Source organism: Nerophis lumbriciformis, linkage group LG13 (assembly GCF_033978685.3).
Source record: "Nerophis lumbriciformis linkage group LG13, RoL_Nlum_v2.1, whole genome shotgun sequence".
Taxonomy (NCBI): domain Eukaryota; kingdom Metazoa; phylum Chordata; class Actinopteri; order Syngnathiformes; family Syngnathidae; genus Nerophis; species Nerophis lumbriciformis.
This window is the reverse complement of record NC_084560.2, coordinates 33,995,421-34,020,776: the sequence shown is the minus strand read 5'-3', so window position 1 is coordinate 34,020,776 and position 25,356 is coordinate 33,995,421. Positions and strand designations below refer to the sequence as shown.

Below are 25,356 nucleotides of genomic sequence, written 5' to 3'. Positions count from 1 at the left end.
TTTTGGAAACTGTGGACGTTGTGTCCTCCAGACCAAAGTGGAAAAGAACCATCCGGACTGTTATAGGCGCAAAGATGAAAAGCCAGCATCTGTGATTGTATGGGGGCATATTACTGCCCAAGGTATGGGTACCTTACACATCTGTGAAGGCACCATTAATGCTGAAAGGTACATACAGGTTTTGGAGCAACATATGTTGCCATCCAAGCACGGTCTTTTTCATGGACGCCCCTGCTTATTTCAGCAAGACAATGCCAAGCCACATTCTGCACGTGTCACAACAGCATGGCTTTGTAGTAAAAGAGACCCTGTGCCAACTTTTTTGCAATGTGTTGCTGCCATTAAATTATAAGTTAATGATTATTTGCAAAAAAGAGTATGTTTCTCAGTTCGAACATTAAGTATCTTGTCTTTGCAGTCTATTCAATTGAATATAAGTTGAAAAGGATTTGCAAATCACTGTATTCTGTTTTTATTTAAGAATTACACAACATGCCAACCTCACTAGTTTTGGGTTTTATATCTAAGAAGCCAAAATCAGCCCAGGAATGACACCATAAAAACTTAGGAGACAAACATTTCCTAAAAGGAATAAAGTGCCCCTGCTGTATAGAGCTGGGTTACCCAAACGTGTTGCCCCCGAGGGCCAAAGTGAAAATGTGCCCATGGTCCAAAAAGCCATTTTTACCATGCAACAGCACCAGCAGTGAAGAATGTAGCCTCATAGCGCCATATGTAAATATAAATCGTGTGCGTGATTAACATGGAAATGTGTCTTTTATCTACATTTTTACCCTCAAAACAATCAAAAAAGGTCATTTTCTGCAGGTTTTTGCCATATCCAGGTGTCTGTCACCAGCTCGTCCTCACTATTTCATCTGATTGCTTAACTGAGACAGATTTGACATGAAGAGGTTTTTCTTAATTTTCCTGAGGGAACTCTCCTGAAGGAATCAATAAAGTACTATCTATCCATCTATTCATTTAACATTTTGAAGCTTTTAGGTTTTTATTATAGAATGTGGGCGAAGCATGGCGACCAACACAATCCTTTTCCATAGGACGTCAAAAAGTCACAACTTTACCGTATAACGGGGGTCTCTAAATTCAAACGCAACTAGTTAGCCTGTAAAAAAAAAAATACAAAAATCTCTAGATTTTATGATTTGAAAAAACTGGCAGCTCAATCACCAGAATTTTACGGTAAAATTTACAGTGTTTTAAAAAAAAAAGGTAATTACTGTAAATTTAAACTATCATCGTTTTTTACTGTAACATCTATGGCCAGTTTTTTTACAGTACATAAAATAAATTGAAAAACAGTACCACTGTTATTTTTACCGCAACATTCTGGGGACTGAGCTGCTACTTTCTTAGCGCTACCTGTTTTTACAGTTTATTACTGTAAATGGAAAAATAGTACCACTGATGATTTTACGGTAATTTTTTGGCGACCTGAGATGCTGTTTTTTTACAGTTAAATCTACTGATTGTGCAGCTTGAAAGAGGCCTGTATGACTATGTATAACATTTCCAACTAAATTTCCCTTTACACTTTAGCGGCCCAAACGAAATTAAATTGTTGGTATCTTTGGTAAAAAGGAACTTGGACCACTGTAAACACATTGGCAGACCCTCGCATTGACACCTTACTAACAAACATAGAAGATTGAGGTCCAAACTTGTGATTTACTTGACTGTGGCGTTCCTCAAGGCACCCCTTTAAGTCCTCTCCTTTATGGCAGTTAAACTTTGTCCTGTAATTTATGTAACTAAGGTGTTGCTGTAGCTTGTTTGGCTCAGATGCAGTCAGTCGTCATTTGTTCAATACAAGTGGTGTTCCTCAAGGTTCCATTTTAGGTCTTCTTTTTTTTTTTTCATAATTTGGGCTATTCAACTAGTTGAGTTAAAAGAAAACTTGTGAGAGACTCACATTTTTGCAGAAGGTCTTTGAAAACAGCAGATAAATAAATAGACCATATTTTGGAACATTGTTTCTTAACCATCAGTGGTGGGTCATCAGCCAGCAAGTCCATCTCTGCTGGCCTAACATAACCAGAAATCAAGATCATAATTAAAGATAAAGGCATTTTCAATTTACTTTCCCTAAATATCTAAAAGTATTCATATTCTCTTCATATCATATTATGCTCTTTCAGTGCTGTTGTTTTTAGAGTTTTTATCCAATCAGAATTCAGCTAGCTTATGTTGCCATGCTGTACCAAATTTGCCTTCAGAATCAGCAATGTCTGCACTGTAAGTGAACAGACACACACAGTTGATATATACTGTAATTGCCCTAGCCAATCAGATCAGGAGTTGTTGTCAGTAAGGCCTTCTCGCTGGCCTCACGTTGAACGTGACATTTACGCGTCATGTGATTGGATACTCACGGTGGTGCTAAGCAGATCAGCAGAGCTTTGAGAACACATACAGTTGATAGACAGTTGTGATAGCCAATCAGATCAAAAGTTGTTGACAGTAGCCTGATGTTAACGAGACTGTGATTGGATACTCACTTGTCATTCCAAAGTGAGCATCCAGTGAGTTACAATTTACTGAAGCAAGAAGTGTTGCACCGTAGCCATAACGGGCTAGCAGAGAAATCACCAATACTCACTTTTTTAACCCACAAAGAAGGAGAACAAAACGTTGATTAGGTGGCAGATATATATTTGCAAGGCCATTTTCAAGAAGGATATTTAAAGAGAAACTACATCTTGTGAGACGACGTTGGCCAACCCCGGAAGCTAGCTCAGCTGTCCCGGCGATGAAATGGAGAAATGCTCGCCACTTCCACTCGAATCAAACGACTACGAGCGGTACCATTGGCTTATACGGCGTCGAATGGGTTCTACAAATTGTGAGTTGAAATATTTTATTACTTTATTTTTTTACGTTTAATATGTTTTTTGCAATTTAAATTTTGACAGTACCACTTAAGATATGTTTTAATTGCCGATGCGGGTTTATTGATTTTTAAATGCGCCAGAAAATAACCTGTTTTGTACACTGTTGAGGTAATTCCCAGTAAATGTGTTCCTGTATAGTATTTCTCCAACAATGGTCATGTGGTGACATAAATGATTGTATTTTGAAAGGTAATCACTGAAGTCGGACATCACTGAAGGCCTAGGTGGGAAACGCACGGCACGCCACTGTTAACCATAGAAGTCTGGCCCCCTGTTGTTGGGTCGCGAGCGCCCCCTAAAGGATGGCCAAAAAATAAGCTGTGGTCGGTATGGTTTGCATCGGAACTCAGTTGCAATACACTTTTCTTTCACTTGTGGCAGTAATGACAAACTCAAACAAACAGAAGTCTGTGCAAAAATTATGACTAAAGTGGTGAAGCTGTAATGTCATTTGCACTTTACAGTTTCGTTAAGAGACATATTCATTATTGATTTAGTTGATCTATTTTGGCACACCATAATTGTACATTTATTTTTCATCAGTGATACATGAGTACCTTCTTATGCAGTATTGGTTAGCACTTATTTTTCTAATCAGCTTGACCTAAGCCTAAAGTTTATGTGTTTGGTAAATATTAACCTTTGTGATTCATATCATTTGACAAGGTTGTGAACTGTAAGTAGGTTAGATAAAGTTATTGAATATGATTACTAATTCACTGACAACATTTGAGTGGGCCCCAGGCCCCTCTGTAGTAGAAAAGGTGGGCCCCGAGGTCAAAAAGGTTAAGAACCACTAGCTGCTTTAGGGGACGCTGGTTCTCCGGAATATATAAAATAAGACCAATAGTGAAGAGAGAAGGTCTTCAGCTCTTTGAAAATGTGGCCCCTGAAACAACTTACGTAAATATCTTTGTTTTATGCTCACTGATGAAATGAACTAAGAAAAGAATAAAAAGAACCTTCTACCAAGTGATCGCCAGAGGGCGCCACAGCTCAACTCTTGGCGGTATTTCACACGGCTGTGACGTCACCATCTCAACCTGCAGTCCAACTGAGACTCGACACAACTGGTCTCAGGCATGAAGATGGAGCTAAGTTGGACTTCAGAACAACTCCAGTGACAACATGCTCCTATCTCGCTCTCTCTCTCACACACACACACACACACACACACACACACACACACACACACACAAGGTTGCTGATGCTGCTTAATTAAGTGGAAGAGGTGCTTGACGGACATCTGCTCTCAGCCTGTCTTTCAGGCTGGCATGACCTTGTGTGTTTATGTTTTTTTTTGTGTGTTGTGTGATTGTGCGTGTGCGAGTGTGTGTGTGTGCAGGTATGGACACTGGCCAAGAGCGTGGCAGGTACACGTTGGCTCTGGTCACCAGATGGTAGCAGCCCGCAGCCCCTCTGGACTGGTGACCGCCAAAAACACTCCCTCAGTTGTGACCTCAGTGCCACATCAAATTGACAGCACACACACACACACACACACACACACACACATACACACACACACACACACACACACACACACACGCACACGCACGCACGCAAACAATGAACGAAGCTAAAAGAGTCCCCTATGTGCGAGTGGAGCATCTGTAACAGAGACAATCTTTGACCTCACTTACTGTTAAACTGCACTTAAAACAGAACTGGAGTCCACCTCACACCCGCGTGGGTTCTCTGAACAGAAGCAGGACCAAGGCTGGAACAGGGACTAGGATAAGGACAAGGATCCAGCATAACACCAAGACAATGACGCTGCGAAGGACCTGGACCAGGGAGAGACAAAAACAAAGCTTGAAGTATAGGAGACGAAACCAGGACCAGGACTATGACAAGGCTGTCTCACCAAATATAGTGACAAGGACTTGAAGGGGACCCAGTGTCACAAGAAAATGAAACAACGTTGAGAACTTGTTGAATTAGGTCCTGACCTTGAGCAACTCAATCATAACGTTGAAACAACATGCTTTTTGATTACGTTTAATCAATGTTGGGTTCTGACGTTGATTTGACCATTGAATTTTGGTCATTTCACAACCAATATTCTACAACACAAATACAACGTTGAAACAACATGCTTTTTGACAAAGTTGAATCAATGTTGGGTTCTGATGTTTATTTGACCATTGAATTTTGGTCATTTCCCAACCTGTATTCTACAACACAAATACAATGTTGAAACAACATGCTTTTTGACGACGTTTATTCAATGTCAGGTTGTGATGTTGATTTGACCCTTGAATTTTGGTCATTTCCCAACCAATATTCCACAACACAAATACAACGTTAAAACAACATGCTTTTTGACAACACTTAATCAATGTCGGGTCGTGACGTTGATTTGACATTGAATTTTGGTCATTTGGGGACGGCGTGGCGAGGTTGGTAGAGTGGCCGTGCCAGCAATCGGAGGGTTGCTGGTTACTGGGGTTCAATCCCCACTTTCTACCATCCTAGTCACGTCCGTTGTGTCCTTGGGCAAGACACTTCACCCCTTGCTCCTGAAGGCTGCTGGTTAGCGCCTTGCATGGCAGCTCCCGCCATCAGTGTGTGAATGTGTGTGTGAATGTGGAAATACTGTCAAAGCGCTTTGAGTACCTTGAAGGTAGAAAAGCGCTATACAAGTATAACCCATTTATCATTTATCATTTATTTACCAACCAACAACGTGGATTCAACGTTAGACACCAACCTTGCCTCAATACAATACAAATACAACTATTTTGCAATGTTGCTTCAAAGTCAGTTTTAAAGGACATGTACGTATACGGTAATCAACATTGTATCAATGTCATGTGCCTGCTGGGGAAGAACCAGCGCTGAGACCAAAAGAAGGACCAAGACCTGTACCTGGACACAGGTACTGAGAAGAACCAGGATTAAAACAACCAAAACTACACTGTAAAAAAATGGTTGTAAAAACTGCAGCAGGCAATTGTTCAATAGTAACAGTCCAACAGCGTAGCATCAAAAACAGTTCATCACAGTAGTAAATGCAGTTGACTTCTCCACAGCAAGAAACAGTAAATGTTAGAATACGTAGAAAACACATGACTTTACGGTTTACGGTGAAAATTATGAAAAATTGTACAAAGCATTTGGAAATTTAGGGTATTATTCTGTCTAAATGTAAGATTTTGCAGATTTTACATTTAAATTATTAGCACACTTTAATTGCTTTAGCAGATTGTAAATCATTAGCCTAGTTAACTTTTGGCTTTGTATTTTTGTGGTTTCAGACATTGAGGGGTTAGTCTCTGTGCTTCATTGCAAACTGCATCCAAATGAACCGCGCTGTGTGTTTAAGCGTGCCGGAACTGATCCAGTTACGGAGCATTTAAGGCTCTTTTTTGATAGCTCACTTGAAGGAATGTGTTACGAGTCGTCCAGTGAAAGGTTGTACAAATACTTTCAAGTTAAAATCCTCATGTCTCGGAAACACATTCGTTGTGCGAACATTGGTAATAGTGACAGGGCAGAACATTAGCGCTCGTGTTTCACAGTGAGAAGGTCCTGGATTTGAGTCCCAGATGTGGAGTTTGCATGTTGTCCCGGTGACTGCCTAGGTTCTCTCCAGGTACTATGGCTTCCTCCCACCTCCACAGACAAGCTGATTGGCAACACTTAAATTGGCCCTAATTTGTTTTACTGTGAATTCCTGGCAACCACAGCTGCCAGTATTTTACAGTAATTTGTGCGTTGTTTTTTTACAGTGTAGGACCAGGACCAGTCGGGAGAAAAACAAGGTTTGGACCAGGACAGGTAAAACGGCTCGGATTAGAACCTTGCCTTTTTACCACATGGAGGTGGTTAGTTTGAAGAAGGACAAGTGGTCTTGTTTGACGTTTTCTTCTTCAACTTCTCATCGATGCTCCATCAGTCTGCTGGCAAAGTGCCTGCCCCCACACCCCCCACATCCCCGGCGTCAAGTGGGCCGCAGCAGAGCTGTCAGTTGCGGGTCGGACCTGCCAAGCCGCCCGTCCCGCTCGGAGCCAGCGCTCGGTGTTGGGATGTGGCTCCACATGACCTCCCGCCGATGGGCGGCCGACCATTCCCCCACACCCCCCCGAACAGATTGAAGCTCCAGCTGCTCCGCTGCGCCCCCATGCTGCGTGCACATTGACATACACACTGCATATCATAAACATACAAAAACAATAAGTATCTGCTGATACTAAAAAGATCCCGTCCAGAACTTTTAATGATGGGTTCCTTTCAACGGAGAGTGACATGAAATAGAGTCTTGTGCAGGTCTAATGGTGCTGGGGAGGTTTGAGTGGACAAAACTGTTTCTGTGACCGGTGTCTTTTATCCACGAATTGAACTTTCTTAAAGGGACAGGACTAATTTGTGTGATTACTTGTCACATAACCCAGCTGTGGGGGTCAGAGTGCTGACTGGTTGGTAGGGAATCAAATACTTATGTCCCCCACTGTTTGAAATTATTATTATTTCTAGTCTTATTTCAACCATTTTGATCTTTATCAACATTTATTAATAATAAAACCATCCTTGTGACTGTGGTCACAACCCAGCATTGATACAACGTTGATTATACGTACATTTAAAACAATGTTGCAAAATAGTTATATTTGTAAATTGAAACAACGTTGTTGTCTAATGTTGGATCCACATTGTTGGTTGGGAAATTACCAAATTTCGATGGTCAAATTAACGTCACAACCTGACATTGATTAAACGTTGTCAAAAAGCATGTTGTTTACCTCAACTCTTTTTTCTTTGTTGCTGTTGTTTTTATTCGGTGACACTTCTCTGTAGGTTTGTGATTTTTATTTTTGTTGTTACCCTTTTTTCCCTTTTAATCAGTTATTGTGATTCTATATCTGCTTGTGGTGAAGAGGAAGGCAGAACATTGCTACACACTGTGACTGAAATGTAGGACGGGAGATGGGAGGGGGTGTTATTATTTTACTTTGATTATTTTTCTGTAATTTAGTATTTTTTTGTATTTTTGTAAAACAAAAAGGTTTTTTTTGGACAAGTGCGGCACAAAGTGTCGGTTTTCTCAGTAGTTGTATTATGATTTCCCTATCAAATGAATAAATATATATATATATATTTTAAAAGCATGTTGTTTCAACGTTGTGTTGCAGAATATTGGTTGGGAAATGACCAAATTTCAATGCTCAAATCAACCTCACAACCCAAAATGTATTAAACATTGTCAAAAAGCAGGTTGTTACAACAGTGTATTTGTGTTGTAGAATATTGGTTGTGATGTGACCAAATTTCAAAGGTCAAATCAATGTCAGAACACAACATGAATTAAATGATGTCAAAAAGCATGTTGTTTCAACGTTGTATTTGTGTTGTAGAATATTGGTTATGATGTGACCAAAATTCAATGGTCAAATCAACGTCACAACCTGACATTGATTCAACGTTGTCAAAAAGCATGTCTTTTCAATGAAGTATTTGTGTTGTAGAATATTGGTTGGGAAATGACCAAAATTCAATGTCAAATCAACATCACAACCCAACATTGGTTAAACGTCGTCAAAAAGCATGTCGTTTTGACGTTATGTTTGAGTTGCTCAACGTCAGGACTTATTCCAACAAGTTCTCAATGTTGTTTCAATGTCTCGTGCCTGCTGGTTCACATTGTCTCTGTTCACACTTCGGCGTACCCGTCTGGATCTGCCCCCTTCACATTCCACCTGACTGGAACCAGGGTCGCTGATTGTGAAACAAGAGCACTGCATGTGGTCCAGTGCGAGCTACAAGGTATCAGGACGTGAGTTTGACAAATCCTTTTCAGCACATAGCTGCACCAGTTGGCCTCCATACCCTACTGGACTTGAGTGTATGGATGGGTGCCGAGTCCGGTACTTTTTTTGCCCCGATCAAATATCGTCGGTCTTACCAGATACCAATTGATTTAAAATCCAAGGGTGCCATTTTACGGTACGTGGGTCATGCCTGGTTGCCGACTATTCGCGCTTCGGCACTGAGAGCAGACGTAGCCAAACTACCTTTAGGTAACGTTGTCATTCTAATGCCAACAAAGCAACTCAAAAAACTCTCCAACATACGTAAAGTAAGGATCCACTTTTCCAAACATGCGTTAACTTGATGCTAATATACACTGGCTTTGCTATTGACATGCTACTGATTAGCATTAGTAATTTTAAATGCCGGTTCGGGCTTAATTGGTAGAGCGGCCGTGCCAGCAACTTGAGGGTTCCTGGTTCAATTCCAGCTTCTGCCATCCTAGTTGCTGCCGCTGTGTCCTTGGGCAAGACACTTTACTTAAAAATGTAAATAATGTTTGTAAAGCGCTTTGAGTCTCTAAAGAAAAAACGCGATATAAATTGAATTCACTTCACTTCATATGTCAACACCTCCAAATGTGTGAATGAAAACTACAAGCAAGACGCATGTTGCAATCACACAGCTGGTGCGTGATAAGTTCAATATTTACAGTATTTAGGGTGCAACTTAAGCAAATCAACACACCATAAATAAACTATACAATGCTGCCGTCTTGTGCTTGCAACTGTTTTTTCCACTTATCATACAGTATTTGCAAATGAGATAGACGGCAGGTATCATAATCAGCTCATTTTTAAATGTTGCAATAAATACGATTTTATTATCAAAAATAAATTAAATTTTTTTTTAAATTGGTACCATTGACCTTTCGGCACATCTTGTGGGTTTTTATTTCTAGATTACTTTCAGTTTTGGTATTTTGTTCATCATTAAGAAATTGCGAAGCTCATTGGACTTGCGGGAGTCACATGTTGGTGGAGGTTCCCAGCTCACTCCGTCAGGTGATCTTCACCTCTCGTCATTAGCTACACTTACACGCTTACTTTATCTTTGACTCCCCCGCCCCTCTCCTCCCGGGATCTCGAACACTGTTTTGGGGCGTCTGAAGGCCTCTGGGGGAAAGGGGGTGGGGTCCATGTGGCCTCCAGTAGTTGTGCAGGCTGTTCTCCAGTTGTGACAGCCATCGCCGCCTTATGATGACAATTAGTGTTTGTTAGGGCTGTGTGTGAGTGTGCGTGTGCGTGTGTGTGTGTGTGTGGTTTGGGGTTTAGGGTGAGGCAGGAGCAAAGGGGGAGGGGCAGGTGGTGCCAAGTAGCAAGACACAATTAACAAACAGAAGAAAAATACCTGCTAATGAGGACAGGACCAGCCCCAGGGACCCATAGACTTTGTGACTAATTTGTGACAAACCAACTATGCCCATGCACACCTACTACATACAACTACAACTACTACACACAACATTTGTAATCAAGTCAATGAAGCAAAATAGGTCAAGCAAACACTACCAATGGCCCCGAGTTTGTCAACAATAACAAAGACGACGAAAAACGACTTTGTGATGATGGAGAATATCGATGTAATCACAGCAGTATCGACCATACACTGATACTATACTTATATCAAGTATCATTATTATTTGCTCTGATCCACCCACCTATGTGTACATTCAAGAAATCTAGCTTAGCGGTTAGCTATGTGTTTCTGTATCCTCCTATGTTGTGTAGTGTAGCATGTTTACCTATTTCTTTTCATTTGTTTGCCGCCATGGAGGCGAGGACTAGTGAGTTAGAAGCCGCTTCACACTGTGGAGGGACGTTAGCCGCCAGTAGCGAGGACGCTACATTGGGTCGAGGACACCTTCGTTTGCTTGCTGCTGTCAAGTTTGCTGGACACAGCTCGAACGTGCCTTATCACGGAATGAAAACAGTATCAAAATCTGTATCGTCTGCAAAATTTGTATCGTTTGTAATGGCGTGTCCAGACTACATCACTGTGACATTGTGAGAATAAAAGAGTGTCTGGACCATGGGGCGTTTCCAAAAATGTTTTAAAATACCAGACCTTCTGATGGTTGCATACTTGCCTCCCTCTTATGGTCATAGATCAGATCAATGACCATTAATTATGATTTACAGTGTGAACAACACAGCATTTACTTACATGAATAACTAACACAAAAAGTCAACACACATTGCACAACCTGCTCGCTGAATTTTGAGGATATTGTGAAAAAACATCCAAGCACCATAAAAAATTCAAAATTACACCCATTTAAATCAAAAAGCATGATGGGAAAAATGCAAACTTATCCATGTTTGGCGCAATTTAGCTGCTTGATATTTCTGATTACAAAATGTAATCAGAAATATCTTGGATTACAAAAGAAGGTCCTCACGGAAGTAAACAAGGTAGGAGTTGAATCTTCACATACTCTTAATATCCAGTTATATTAATTATTAATGACATATCCATTATATTAATATACTATGTACATAAATATATATAGTTACTTTACATGCAGTCGTCTTCCGCCCCCCGCAAACATTTTTTTAGCCCAATGCAGCTACCCAGTCAACAACCCTGATTTATACATCACACAACCAATATACTATTTTTGTTACATTAAAACGAAATATTGTCGACTGTTACTACAATGTTGAGTGTGCTTCTGAAGGATTTTTCTATTACGTCGCCCCTAGAAGGAATAAAACATCCCCCCGCCCCTCCGTGTAGTATAATTTTTGTAAGAACTTGTTATAAGTTCACCTCTGCACAACATTTTATCCTTATCAACAGTAAAGAAAACAACACAAGCAATATGAATCAAACTTACAACAAAGAATAATTTTATCATTATTGTGTTTTTTTTTTTTTAAGTGGATGAGTTTGCTTGAAATAAATGTCTTTTAATCTTTATTTAAACTACACATTTTTTTCGAACGACTGGAAACCGTTACTCACTGAAAACTTTGTTTAAATGAACTCAATAAATAATAACACATTTAAAATAACTCAGGAGCACAATATATAAAAACACTTTAACTTACAAAACAAAAAAGGATAAAATAATTTGTGCAGATTTTTTTTAAATATAATAAATACAAATAAGGAAGTCAGGATTAACGGCGACAACAAGCTCGCTTTTCAGTGCACAGTTTTTTCCAAACGGGGTTTGATTTAGCGTAATATTGCCGATACTGTAATCATTGAATTACTTGTCAGTACTTATTCATATTAATAGTTATCTATTACTATTGAATATTGCATAATATTATTATTATTATTGTTTTATAATCATATAATTGAATTACTACTCAGTACTTACTCATATTTATAGCTATCTATTGCTATTGAATATCGCATAATATTATTGTTATTGTTTTATAATCATATAATTGAATTACTACTCAGTACTGTGCAGTATTATTCATATTTATAGTTATCTATTGCTATTTAATATTGCATAATATTATTATTATTGTTGTTTTATAATCATATATCCTCAATTACAGACAGCTGTGTTTTGTAAATAAACGTACAGAAATACAAAGGAGCTGACTTGCTCACAACCAACAAAGACGGAGGGTCCGACACACACACACACACGCAGTGACGCCATACATATGCACAAGTGTTTCATTGTTGTGTTGCAACTCGTCGTGCCGCAGCTGGACGTGCTGACTGGCACCAGTTGGGGGGGCTGCATGATGCAACCTGCATGACATCACACGCACACAATGGGTCAGGTGACTTCCTGCGGTTGCTCTCCTCTTGTCGGCAGAGTTTTTGTCGGAAAGTCGACGAAAAAGCAAAACATGCAGACAGACTTTATCCTGTGACTCGTCGTAACTAACCAACTAATTAACCAACTAACTAGCGTACATAAGTAAGTAAGTAAGGTGAAACCACACAAGTGGTCAAGTACAAAATAAGTACCGCAAGCAAGAAGCAAATTGTAACATGTGACCCCAGACAGAGGTACGATGCTAAGCAATTAGCCGCCCTGCGGCCTGATGGGAGTGGGTGTGGCCAGTCATCAGGGACGGACCTAGAGCCGTGATCGCTAATTTCCCTCAGGAGGACACACACTCGCACAAGGCGACACACTGGTGTTGTCACTGTGTCCTTTAATGAGGCGGCGGCGCTCCCACTGGTTCATTTAGCGGCGGTCATGACGCTCCGCCTCAGACTGACATTTATACACAATTAGCACCCGCAACCTGTGTGTGTGTGTGTGTGTAGGTCCAATTGTGTTACCAGCTACGGTAATTGTGCTAACATTGTGATAATGGTTCGAAGTTAGGTTGCAGTTTTAGCTTGAAGGTTGCATTATTGCATTACAGCAAGGGTTTTCAAACTCAGCCTGCGGGACAAGTGCGGCACACCAGCCTCTTCAACTTGGCCTGCAAGACGTCATGAGTTCAACAAAACATCGATATGCGGAGAGCTCTCAAATTAATCTAAAATACCAGGTTGTCTCTGAATGCTACATGTTTGCTGCCATCTTGTGGAGAATGTGAGTAAATCAGATCAATGACCCTTGAAAGTAATCAACATGTAAAGCACAGCATTTCCTTCTATGACACAGTCCAAACAACCTTCCCTATTCATGGTGCAAAAAACAAAAAAATGCAACTAACATAAAGGTCAACACACATGGTCACACATAACACAACCTGCTCACTGAACATTGTGGATGTTTTGAAAAACGTCCAAACACCATTAAAACAATTCTAAATTACCTCATTTAAATCCATTAGAGTGCATGATGGGAAAAATGTAAAACACTCTCCACACATTTTAGCTGCTTGATATTTTTGATTGATTACAAAACTTTAAGAAGGTAGTCATAGAAGTAACATAAAAACATACTCTTAATATCCCATTATAATAATTATTAATTATACATCCACTATATTAATCATATAAATATATTGAGTTGGAGGCAATAACCAGGCGAGGTGATGAAGTACGTCTCTTTACTGTAGACTTCAGAACAGACTCAACACACTTGACGTCAGGTGTGCAACACCACGTAAATCTTTGGCCAACCAAAAAGTAACCACAGTACGCTATAGCCAACATTAACCAGGAGATGGCAACAGACAAACATAGATCACTCTATTACATTCCTCCCCTTTTAGAAATGTAGAAGTAAGTTACTCAAAAGAAATAAACAACCCAACCAAAAAATGCAGCAGCTCAATAAGAAGCCAAAAAGTGCAAAAACAATAAATCCGTGCTTCAGTCTGCAGGTGTACCTAATGTTGTGTCTCTGCAGTCGTTCACGGCTCCTCCAACACGAACATTATTGTTTTTGCACTTTTTGGCTTCTTATTAAATAACTTTTTTAAATAGATTCAATCTTGCACGTGGAAAGTTTAAGTGTGGGCTTTAGTTGATATAACACTCCCGTCAGGGGGTGCTTTCTCTACCACCAGGAGGCAGGATTAATGCGAGCCTCACACAGTGCGTCTTCGCAGCAGTTTTATGATTGCTCAGCACAAGAAATACGTTACACACATACAGTTGTTGACAAAATACACTGTACATTATATACCTCAGCTAACTAAACTATGGAAATGTATAATATAGTTCATATAGCAATACGGTCTCACTGCACAGCAGGCCAGCAGTTAGCCGAGTCATTGCGCAATCCATGGTGAGGCACAACTAAGTGACGTGCCTCAACTGGCTGCTGTTCACCGCACCGTCTCTTCTCAGTATTTGAACGGCAAATGTGAAAATTCAGCGATTGTGAATAAAAATAATCTAAAACTGGTGAAGTTAAATGGAAAATAACTTTATAGTATAATCACTGGATACATTTAACAATTGAATTATTTTTTTTCTTTTTACATTTTTTTTCTTTCCATGATGGCCTGCCTCTCCATGATTATACCTGCCTCTAATGACTGCACGTCACTGGTGTATATATATATACAGGTAAAAGCCAGTAAATTAGAATATTTTGAAAAACTTGATTTATTTCAGTAATTGCATTCAAAAGGTGTAACTTGTACATTATATTTATTCATTGCACACAGACTGATGCATTCAAATGTTTATTTCATTTAATTTTGATGATTTGAAGTGGCAACAAATGAAAATCCAAAATTCCGTGTGTCACAAAATTAGAATATTACTTAAGGCTAATACAAAAAAGGGATTTTTAGAAATGTTGGCCAACTGAAAAGTATGAAAATGAAAAATATGAGCATGTACAATACTCAATACTTGGTTGGAGCTCCTTTTGCCTCAATTACTGCGTTAATGCGGCGTGGCATGGAGTCGATGAGTTTCTGGCACTGCTCAGGTGTTATGAGAGCCCAGGTTGCTCTGATAGTGGCCTTCAACTCTTCTGCGTTTTTGGGTCTGGCATTCTGCATCTTCCTTTTCACAATACCCCACAGATTTTCTATGGGGCTAAGGTCAGGGGAGTTGGCGGGCCAAATTAGAACAGAAATACCATGGTCCGTAAACCAGGCACGGGTAGATTTTGCGCTGTGTGCAGGCGCCAAGTCCTGTTGGAACTTGAAATCTCCATCTCCATAGAGCAGGTCAGCAGCAGGAAGCATGAAGTGCTCTAAAACTTGCTGGTAGACGGCTGCGTTGACCCTGGATCTCAGGAAACAGGGTGGACCGACACCAGCAGATGACATGGCACCCCAAACCATCACTGATGGTGGAAACTTTACACTAGACTTCAGGCAACGTGAATCCTGTGCCTCTCCTGTCTTCCTCCAGACTCTGGGACCTCGATTTCCAAAGGAAATGCAAAATTTGCTTTCGTCAGAAAACATGACTTTGGACCACTCAGCAGCAGTCCAGCTCTTTTTTTCCTTAGCCCAGGTGAGACGCTTTGCGCGCTGTTTCTTGGTCAACAGTGGCTTGACACGAGGTATGCGGCAGTTGAAACCCATGTCTTTCAAGCGTCTCTTGGTGGTGGATCTTGAAGCACTGACTCCAGCAGCTGTCCACTCCTTCTGAATCTCCCCCACATTTTTGAATGGGGTTTTTTTCACAATCTTGACCAGGGCGCGGTGATCCCTATCGCTTGTACACTTTTTCTGACCACAGTTTTTCCTTCCCTTTGCCTCTCCATTAATGTGTTTGGACACAGAGCTCTGAGAACAGCCAGCCTCTTCAGCAATAACCTTTTGTGTCTTTCCCTCCTTGTGCAATGTGTCGATGGTTGCCTTTTGGACAGCTGTCAAATCTGAAGTCTTCCCCATGTTTGTGTAGGCTTCAGAACTGGACTGAGAGACCATTTAAAGCCCTTTGCAGGTGTTTTGAGTTAATCAGCTGATTAGTTTGTGGCACCAGGTGTCTTCAAAATTTAACCCTTACACAATATTCTAATTTTGTGACACACGGAATTTTGGATTTTCATTTGTTGCCACTTCAAATCATCAAAATTAAATGAAATAAACATTTGAATGCATCAGTCTGTGTGCAATGAATAAATATAATGTACAAGTTACACCTTTTGAATGCAATTACTGAAATAAATCAAGTTTTTCAAAATATTCTAATTTACTGGCTTTTACCTGTATATACACATATACAGGTAAAAGCCAGTAAATTAGACCTTTTGAATGCAATTACTGAAATAAATCAAGTTTTTCAAAATATTCTAATTTACTGGCTTTTACCTGTATATACACATATACAGGTAAAAGCCAGTAAATTAGAATATTTTGAAAAACTTGATTTATTTCAGTAATTGCATTCAAAAGAATGAATGCAATTACTGAAATAAATCAAGTTTTTCAAAATATTCTAATTTACTGGCTTTTACCTGTATATACACATATACAGGTAAAAGCCAGTAAATTAGAATATTTTGAAAAACTTGATTTATTTCAGTAATTGCATTCAAAAGGTGTAACTTGTACATTATATTTATTCATTGCACACAGACTGATGCATTCAAATGTTTATTTCATTTAATTTTGATGATTTGAAGTGGCAACAAATGAAAATCCAAAATTCCGTGTGTCACAAAATTAGAATATTACTTAAGGCTAATACAAAAAAGGGATTTTTAGAAATGTTGGCCAACTGAAAAGTATGAAAATGAAAAATATAAGCATGTGCAATACTCAATACTTGGTTGGAGCTCCTTTTGCCTCAATTACTGCGTTAATGCGGCGTGGCATGGAGTCGATGAGTTTCTGGCACTGCTCAGGTGTTATGAGAGCCCAGGTTGCTCTGATAGTGGCCTTCAACTCTTCTACGTTTTTGGGTCTGGCATTCTGCATCTTCCTTTTCACAATACCCCACAGATTTTCTATGGGGCTAAGGTCAGGGGAGTTGGCGGGCCAATTTAGAACAGAAATACCATGGTCCGTAAACCAGGCACGGGTAGATTTTGCGCTGTGTGCAGGCGCCAAGTCCTGTTGGAACTTGAAATCTCCATCTCCATAGAGCAGGTCAGCAGCAGGAAGCATGAAGTGCTCTAAAACTTGCTGGTAGACGGCTGCGTTGACCCTGGATCTCAGGAAACAGAGTGGACCGACACCAGCAGATGACATGGCACCCCAAACCATCACCCAACCATGCAAATTTTGCATTTCCTTTGGAAATCGAGGTCCCAGAGTCTGGAGGAAGACAGGAGAGGCACAGGATCCACGTTGCCTGAAGTCTAGTGTAAAGTTTCCACCATCAGTGATGGTTTGGGGTGCCATGTCATCTGCTGGTGTCGGTCCACTCTGTTTCCTGAGATCCAGGGTCAACGCAGCCGTCTACCAGCAAGTTTTAAAGCACTTCATGCTTCCTGCTGCTGACCTGCTCTATGGAGATGGAGATTTCAAGTTCCAACAGGACTTGGTGCCTGCACACAGCGCAAAATCTACCCGTGCCTGGTTTACGGACCATGGTATTTCTGTTCTAAATTGGCCCGCCAACTCCCCTGACCTTAGCCCCATAGAAAATCTGTGGGGTATTGTGAAAAGGAAGATGCAGAATGCCAGACCCAAAAACGCAGAAGAGTTGAAGGCCACTATCAGAGCAACCTGGGCTCTCATAACACCTGAGCAGTGCCAGAAACTCATCGACTCCATGCCACGCCGCATTAACGCAGTAATTGAGGCAAAAGGAGCTCCAACCAAGTATTGAGTATTGCACATGCTCATATTTTTCATTTTCATACTTTTCAGTTGGCCAACATTTCTAAAAATCCCTTTTTTGTATTAGCCTTAAGTAATATTCTAATTTTGTGACACACGGAATTTTGGATTTTCATTTGTTGCCACTTCAAATCATCAAAATTAAATGAAATAAACATTTGAATGCATCAGTCTGTGTGCAATGAATAAATATAATGTACAAGTTACACCTTTTGAATGCAATTACTGAAATAAATCAAGTTTTTCAAAATATTCTAATTTACTGGCTTTTACCTGTATATATATATATATATATATATATATATATATATATATATATATATATATATATATATATATATATATATATATATATATATATATATGTGTGTATATATATATATATGTGTGTATATATATATATACATAAGTATTAGCGCCCCCCACAACCCCAAAGGGAATAAGCGGTAGAAAATGGATGAATGGATGGATGTATTAGGGCTGTGAATCTATGGGTGTCCCACGATTCGATTCAATATCGATTCTTTGGGTCACGACTCGATTCAAAATCGATTTTTTTTTTTTTTAATTCAACACGATTCTCGATTCTAAAACGATTTTTCCCCGATTCAAAACGATTCTCTGTTCATTCAATACAAAGGATTTTAGCAGGATCGACCCGTCTGCTGATATGCAAGCAGTCATATATTTTTGTAAAAAGCTTTTATAATTGTAAATGACAATGTTTTATCAACTGATTGCAATAATGTAAATTTGTTTTAACTATTAAATGAACCAAAAATATGACTTATTTTATTTTTGTGAAAATATTGGACACAGTGTGTTGTCAAGCTTATGAGATGCGATGCAAGTGTAAGCCACTGTGACATTATTGTTCTTTTTTTTTTTTTTTATAAATGTTTAATGATAATGTCAATGAGGGATTTTTAATCACTGCCATGTTGAAATTGTAACTAATATTGATACTGTTGTTGATAATATTCATTTTTGTTTCACTACTTTTGGTTTCTTCTGTGTCATGTTTGTGTCTCCTCTCAATTGCTCTGTTTACTGCAGTTCTGAGTGTTGCAGGGTCGGGTTTGGTTTTGGAATTGGATTGCATTGTTATGGTATTGCTGTGTATTGTTTTGTCGGATTGATTAATTAAACTTTTTTTTTTTTTTAATAAATAAATAAATACATTTTAGAAATAGGGCTTCACGGTGGCAGAGGGGTTAGTGCATCTGCCTCACAATACGAAGGTCCTGAGTAGTCTTGGGTTCAATCCCGGGCTCGGGATCTTTCTGTGTGGAGTTTGCATGTCCTCCCCGTGACTGCGTGGGTTCCCTCCGGGTACTCCGGCTTCCTCCCACTTCCAAAGACATGCACCTGGGGATAAGTTGATTGGCAACACTAAATTGGCCCTAGTGTGTGGATGTGAGTGTGAATGTTGTCCGTCTATCTGTGTTGGCCCTGCGATGAGGTGGCGACTTGTCCAGGGTGTACCCCGCCTTCCGCCCGATTGTAGCTGAGATAGGCTCCAGCGCCCCCCGCCACCCCAAAGGGAATAAGCGGTAGAAAATGGATGGATGGGCATTTTAAAAATAAAAAAAATCGATTTTTAAAAAATGAGAATCGATTCTGAATCGCACAACGTGAGAATCGCGATTCGAATTCGAATTGATTTTTTCCCATACCCCTAATATATATATATATAATAAATAAAAAAATGCTAGAAAAATAATCTGTGATTAATCAGGATTAATCACAGATCTAGAGTGTGATTAATCTGATTAAAACAAATGAATCACTTGACAGCCCTTAGATATACGGTATAAATGTAAATGTTTGTATATGTATATATACATATACAGTATGTACAGTATATATATGTAGCTGAGTGGTTAACACTGGTAACTGTGAACCAAGGGTTGAATCCCAGTCAGGTTACAAGGCTCCAGCCAAAAGAGTCAGTGTTTTTTTGCACATCCATTTGGAGTTAGCTGAGACAGGTTCTCATTTAAATATGTCATCGGGGCACGGAAATCTGTTATTCAGCCAACCAAGGGTAGCTGAGTGGTTAAAGCAGCTAGCTTCCAATCAAAGAGGACTGGTTTCAAATCCCAGTCATGGCCGAGCAGTGACTGGGTAAACCCCGGTTGGAGGAGTTTCTTTTTTGCATCATAGATTCTGAGACAGTTTCTCAATTAAATATGTCACTGGGCCCTGAAATCTTGGCTCCTGCAGACCAATGATAGCTGAGTGGTTAAGGCAGCTAGCTCTCACTCAAAGGGGATTGGTTTCAAATCCATGTCGTGCAGTGACTAGGAAAGCTCCAACTGGAAGAGTTGCTGTTTTATATCATAGTTTACTAGGACAGGTTATGTCATTGGGGCCCGGAAACTGTGAATTGGCAGACAAAGGATGGCTGAGTGGTTATAGCAGCTAGCTCCCAATCAAAGGGTACTAGGTTCAAATCCAAGTCATGGCCGAGCAGTGACTAGGAAAGCTCCAGCTGGAGGAGTTACTGTTTTATATCATAATTTTCTGAGACAACTTCTCAAATAAATATGTAATTGGGGCCCGAAATCTTGCTTCAAGAAGACCAAGAATAGCTGAATGGTTAAACAGCTAGCTCCCAATCAAAGGGTCCTGGATTCAATCCCAGTCAGGTCGATCGGCTTGCCAAGCCAAAGAATGCAGGAGTGGGGACGCCGGACAATGTGGGGGTGCTTCACCTCCCCCACACAGAGTAAAGCTAAGTGGTAGTGGGTTAATTAACTTATAGTTAAAAAGGTAAGTATGGGTAATAATAATAAATAGTCTATAGTCCAAAAGTCAAGGGTAACCTCGGGGGTTAGCTCCTCCTGTGTGCTGAGGCTAAAGTTGGTAAATGTACCATTGTAATTCCTAGGCTGGGATGGGTGGGAATAGGAACATGAATAATTAATCATTGTGGGCGTTGACCAATTAGCTCTTCTGGGTCTGACAGACAATTAGCAATAAAGTAATAATTGGAAAATGAAACCTAAAAAATTGAGTAGTTGGTTGGTTAATTAATGAACAGTGATTGGTTAATTGAAAAAAAAAAAAAAAATCAACATAAAACATTTTTTATTAAATTTGTTCATAATACATTTCCAATTACTCAATTTATTAAATTTGTTCATAATACATTTCCAATTACTCAATTGTTCATTTAATTTTCCAATTTATTACTTTAATTATCTGTCAGATCCAGAAGAGCTAATTGGTCAAACGCCCACAATGATTAATTACTCATGTTCCTATTCCCACCCATCCCAGCCTAGGAATTATGATGGTACACTTACCAACTTTAGCCTCGGCACACAGGAGGAGCTAACCCCCGAGGTTACCCTTGACCTTTGGACTTTAGACTATTTATTATTATTACCCATACTTACCTTTTTAACTATAAGTTAATTAACCCACTACCACTTAGCTTTACTCTGTGTGGGGGAGGTGAAACACCCCCACATTGTCCGGCGTCCCCACTCCTGCATTCTTTGGCTTGGCAAGCCGATCGACCTGACTGGGCTTGAACCCAGGACCCGTTGATTGGGAGCTAGCTGTTTAACCATTCAGCTATTCTTGGTCTTCTTGATGCAAGATTTCGGGCCCCATTGACATATTTATTTGAGAAGCTGTCTCAGTAAACAATGATATAAAACAGTAACTCCTCCAGTTGGAGCTTTCCAAGTCACTGCACAACATGACGTGGATTTGAAACCATTCCCCTTTGAGTAAGAGCTAGCTGCCTTAACCACTCAGCTATCCTCTGTCTGCCAATTCACCGTTTTGGGGCCCCAATGACATAACCTGTCCTAGTAAACTATGATATAAAACAGTAACTACCCAGGCTGGAGCTTTCCTAGTCACAGCTCTACCATGACTTGGATTTGATCCTAGTTCCCGTTGATTTGGAGCTAGCTGTTTAACCACTAAGCTATCCTTGGACAGTTGAAGAGCAAATTTCGGGCCCCAATGATATATTTAAATGAGAACCTGTCTCAGTAAACTACAATGGAGGTAAAACAAAACACTCACTCCTTTGACTGGAGCATTGTAACCTGAACGGGATTCGTACCCAGTACCCCTTGGTTCACAGTTACCAGTGTTAACCACTCAGCTATCCTTGTGGTTTTTACTGCCAGATTTTGGGCCCTATTGCCATATTAAATTGGGACCCTGTCTCAGTAAACTATCAAAGAGATGCGATAAAACACTAACTCTTCCAACTAGAGTTTTGTAAGATACCTATCAGTCCTACTGGGATTCTAACCCAGTAGCACTTGTTGGGGAGGCAACGATTTTAACCACCCAGCCATCCTGGGTCTTCTTGAGAGGAGATTCCGGGCATCAATGACAAATATAATTAGGGAACCTTGTCTCAACTAAACTACAATGGAGGTGAAGCAAAACTGAATACCAATCGTCGAACTGGGATTCAAACCCAGAGCCAATAATTGAGAGCGAGTTGTGTTAACGACCAAGCTATCCTGGACAATATTCTGCCCCATGGACAAAGGTTCCTTTCCTTCTATTGTGATACATAATACATGGCTCACAATTTAAAAAAATATCCCAAAATGGCGACACTGCAACTATCGATAAATTGCTCCTAACCTCCGTTAGTGATGAACCACGCTGAATCAATACAGCAATTGTAGTGAACAATAATTGAAGCCGCAGCAACACAACGACAATTCCGACCTGTATGGCTCTCTTCCCAGCTCTCCAGAAACACCAAAATCAGAATATTCAATACAAATGTAAAATCTGTCCTTCTTTATGGCTGTGAAACCTGGAAAACCACCAAATCAATCATCCATAAACTACAAGTGTTTATTAACAACTGTCTCAGGTACATACTGAGGATTTGGTGGCCCAACAAGATATCAAATGTAGACCTGTGGAGACGCATGAACCAAGAGCAAATTCAAAATTAAATCAAAAGCAGAAAGTGGGGATGGATCGGCCATACACTTAGGAAGGATCCGAGAAACATAGCAAGACAAGCCCTGGACTATAAACCTCAAGGCAAGAGGAAGTCAGGGAGACCAAAACTCAACTGGAGGCGGTTCACTCTTGATGAACTGACCAAGATGGGGATCTCCTGGCAAGAAGCGAAGACCATCGCACAGAAGAGAGTGAGGTGGAGATCCATGGTAGACGCCCTATGCTCCCAAGGGGGCCAAGAGGATTAAAGAAGAAACTGCAACTAAGATGCACGTTACAATAAGTACAATGCTTACAGTGTGAACACTTTTTTGGGCGCAACAAAAGGCTAGATTCAGCAAAAACTGAGCTCACTAGCCAACACACGACGGCAATTTAACGTCTTGGACCTGGAAGTGTCATTGCGACTTACAGTACTTGCAAATGAGTTGTAACAAGTGTACGGCAGTTATAATCATTTTTAAATGTTGCAATAAAAAATGTGATTGAATTTTAAAAAAACAAGTTGGTACCGGTATCGATTCCCAGGATTTGAACATAAGGGACCAAAACAAAATGGCCCAGACCCCAAAGGTTGTTTTCTGAGCTCATGTCCTCATCCACGCTAGCGTCCAGCAGCGCCGCAGACGCTAACAGACGCTAGCGTGTCGGCCGTGTCATTCACCACGCCTTTGTGCCTGCTTCACGTGCACACTGACACATTGACGTTGGCGGAGAATGAACGCCTTCAGCCTGGTCGGCGAGCACGAGCCATCTGTTGTACGCTGAATGCGCCGAGCGTGCACGTCTCTGTCCAGTGTGCGGACGGCCAGAAGACAGAAGTGGAGCGGGCGGAGCAGCATTCAGACCGCCTGTGTCTAACACAAAGAGTGTTTGTAACGTGACAACTCAAACACAACATCTTTATTCTTTTCCATCGACTAATGGGGACCACCAGCCGAATGCTAACGCTAACCGTCATTGGGCTGGAGCCTATCCCAGCCAGCTAGCATTAGCACTTCGGTAAGTTTGAAGGAAACCGTTTTTTTGGGGCCGTGGTTGGGGCAAAAACCACAAGGAGAAGAATGCGAGCCCGGGCAGGTGACAAGGAGCGTACAGATGGATGCATTAGCATAATCTCCCTCATGATTAAACATGGTGCCGCTAAATCTGAGCATTAGCATGCCGTCAGGGACGAGGCTAAGTGCTGGCGTGTTGCACAGTGTGAGGCACAAAGCGCCAGCCCGCGCCGCGACAAGCCTCCCGGCCCGCCGACACCAGCCCGGTAAACACACGTCTGTTTGGCCCAGCGGGAGACGACAAACACCCGCCGGGCGGGACCGGGGCCAGACGACGATAGCGCTTGGACTTTTTGGACTGCTGAGCGGACAAGACGAAGAAGGCTAAAGGCCGAGGCCAGATTTTAGACGTGAGAGGAAGGAGGAAGTCACCTTCACTTAGTTTCTTCTTGTCAAAGAATACATTTGTGGGCAACCTTCGGTTCTTGGTTCATCAATGGATCGTCAGAACAATCGATGCAGGACTTTCAATAGAACTCGAATCCTAAATCTTACTCAAAGCCCAACCAGAGGACAAACCCTTAAATGTAACCCTAAAACCATCCCCAACATGGATTCTAACCAAGATACCAGTATTTACTTGGACCCTCACCCCATCTTCAGGCTAAACCACAGCTGTCAAACTCAAGGCCCGCCACTTCATTTCTTGTGGCCCGCCACTTCATTTCTTGTGGCCCGCCACTTCATTTCTTGTGGCCCGCCACTTCATTTATTGTGGCCCACCACATCATTTAAAGTCATCCGTTACATAATTAATGTGGCCTACGGAGGTTAATTTGGGTCTTTATTACAAATTGTTTTATTTGACACTGAATTTATGTAACTGAGTTTTTACACCAAATTATGCTGACAATTTCATTGAAATAAATGTTAGTAAAATGCCTGTGTTTAAAAATTCTGTGTATAAAAATTAATTGTAAAAAAAATTCAGTCTATAAAAATTAATTGTAAAATAAATTGTGTAAACTAATTCAGTGTATAAAAATTGATTGTAAAAAAAATCAGTCTATAAAATTCATTGTATAAAAATTCCGGGTAAAACAATTCAGTCTATAAAATTTTGTGTATAAAAAATTGATTGTAAAAAAATTCAGAGTAGAAGAATGTGCTGCTCCAAAAAGCAAGACTAACTTCCGGTAAATTAAGACTGAAGCAGTCGATCCTGTCTCAGAAGCAGCCAATGGAGTGTCAAGTTTGAAGTCATGTGACACAGGTCTAAAAAGAGGCAGGTTATGCATCATCGCTATTATTTTTTACATAAAATTATCCTAAAAATGTAATTGAAACAAATTTTTGCTAGCAAAATGAGTGTTTAAAAATTCAGTTTTTAAAATTCAGTGTATAAAACTTATTTGTAAAAGCGTCGACGGCTCACCATAACATTTCATACCAAAAACTTTTTTTTTACTAGCTCAGAAAACACTTGGCTCTCTATGTACCACTATAATGACATTAAAATACAGTTGTGTATTTATTTAT

General features: G+C 40.3%; 1 long non-coding RNA gene across 3 annotated transcripts in view; it reads right to left on the bottom strand.

Annotated features, from left to right (window-relative positions):
- The window catches only part of LOC140679328 (uncharacterized), a 112,241-nt gene that overhangs the window by 7,678 nt on the left and 79,207 nt on the right, over positions 1-25,356 (bottom strand). For all 3 annotated transcript variants that reach the window (XR_012050779.1, XR_012050780.1, XR_012050778.1), the window contains one exon: positions 4,556-4,699. This is a non-coding gene — a long non-coding RNA (uncharacterized lncRNA). The remainder of the gene's footprint in view (positions 1-4,555; positions 4,700-25,356) is intronic.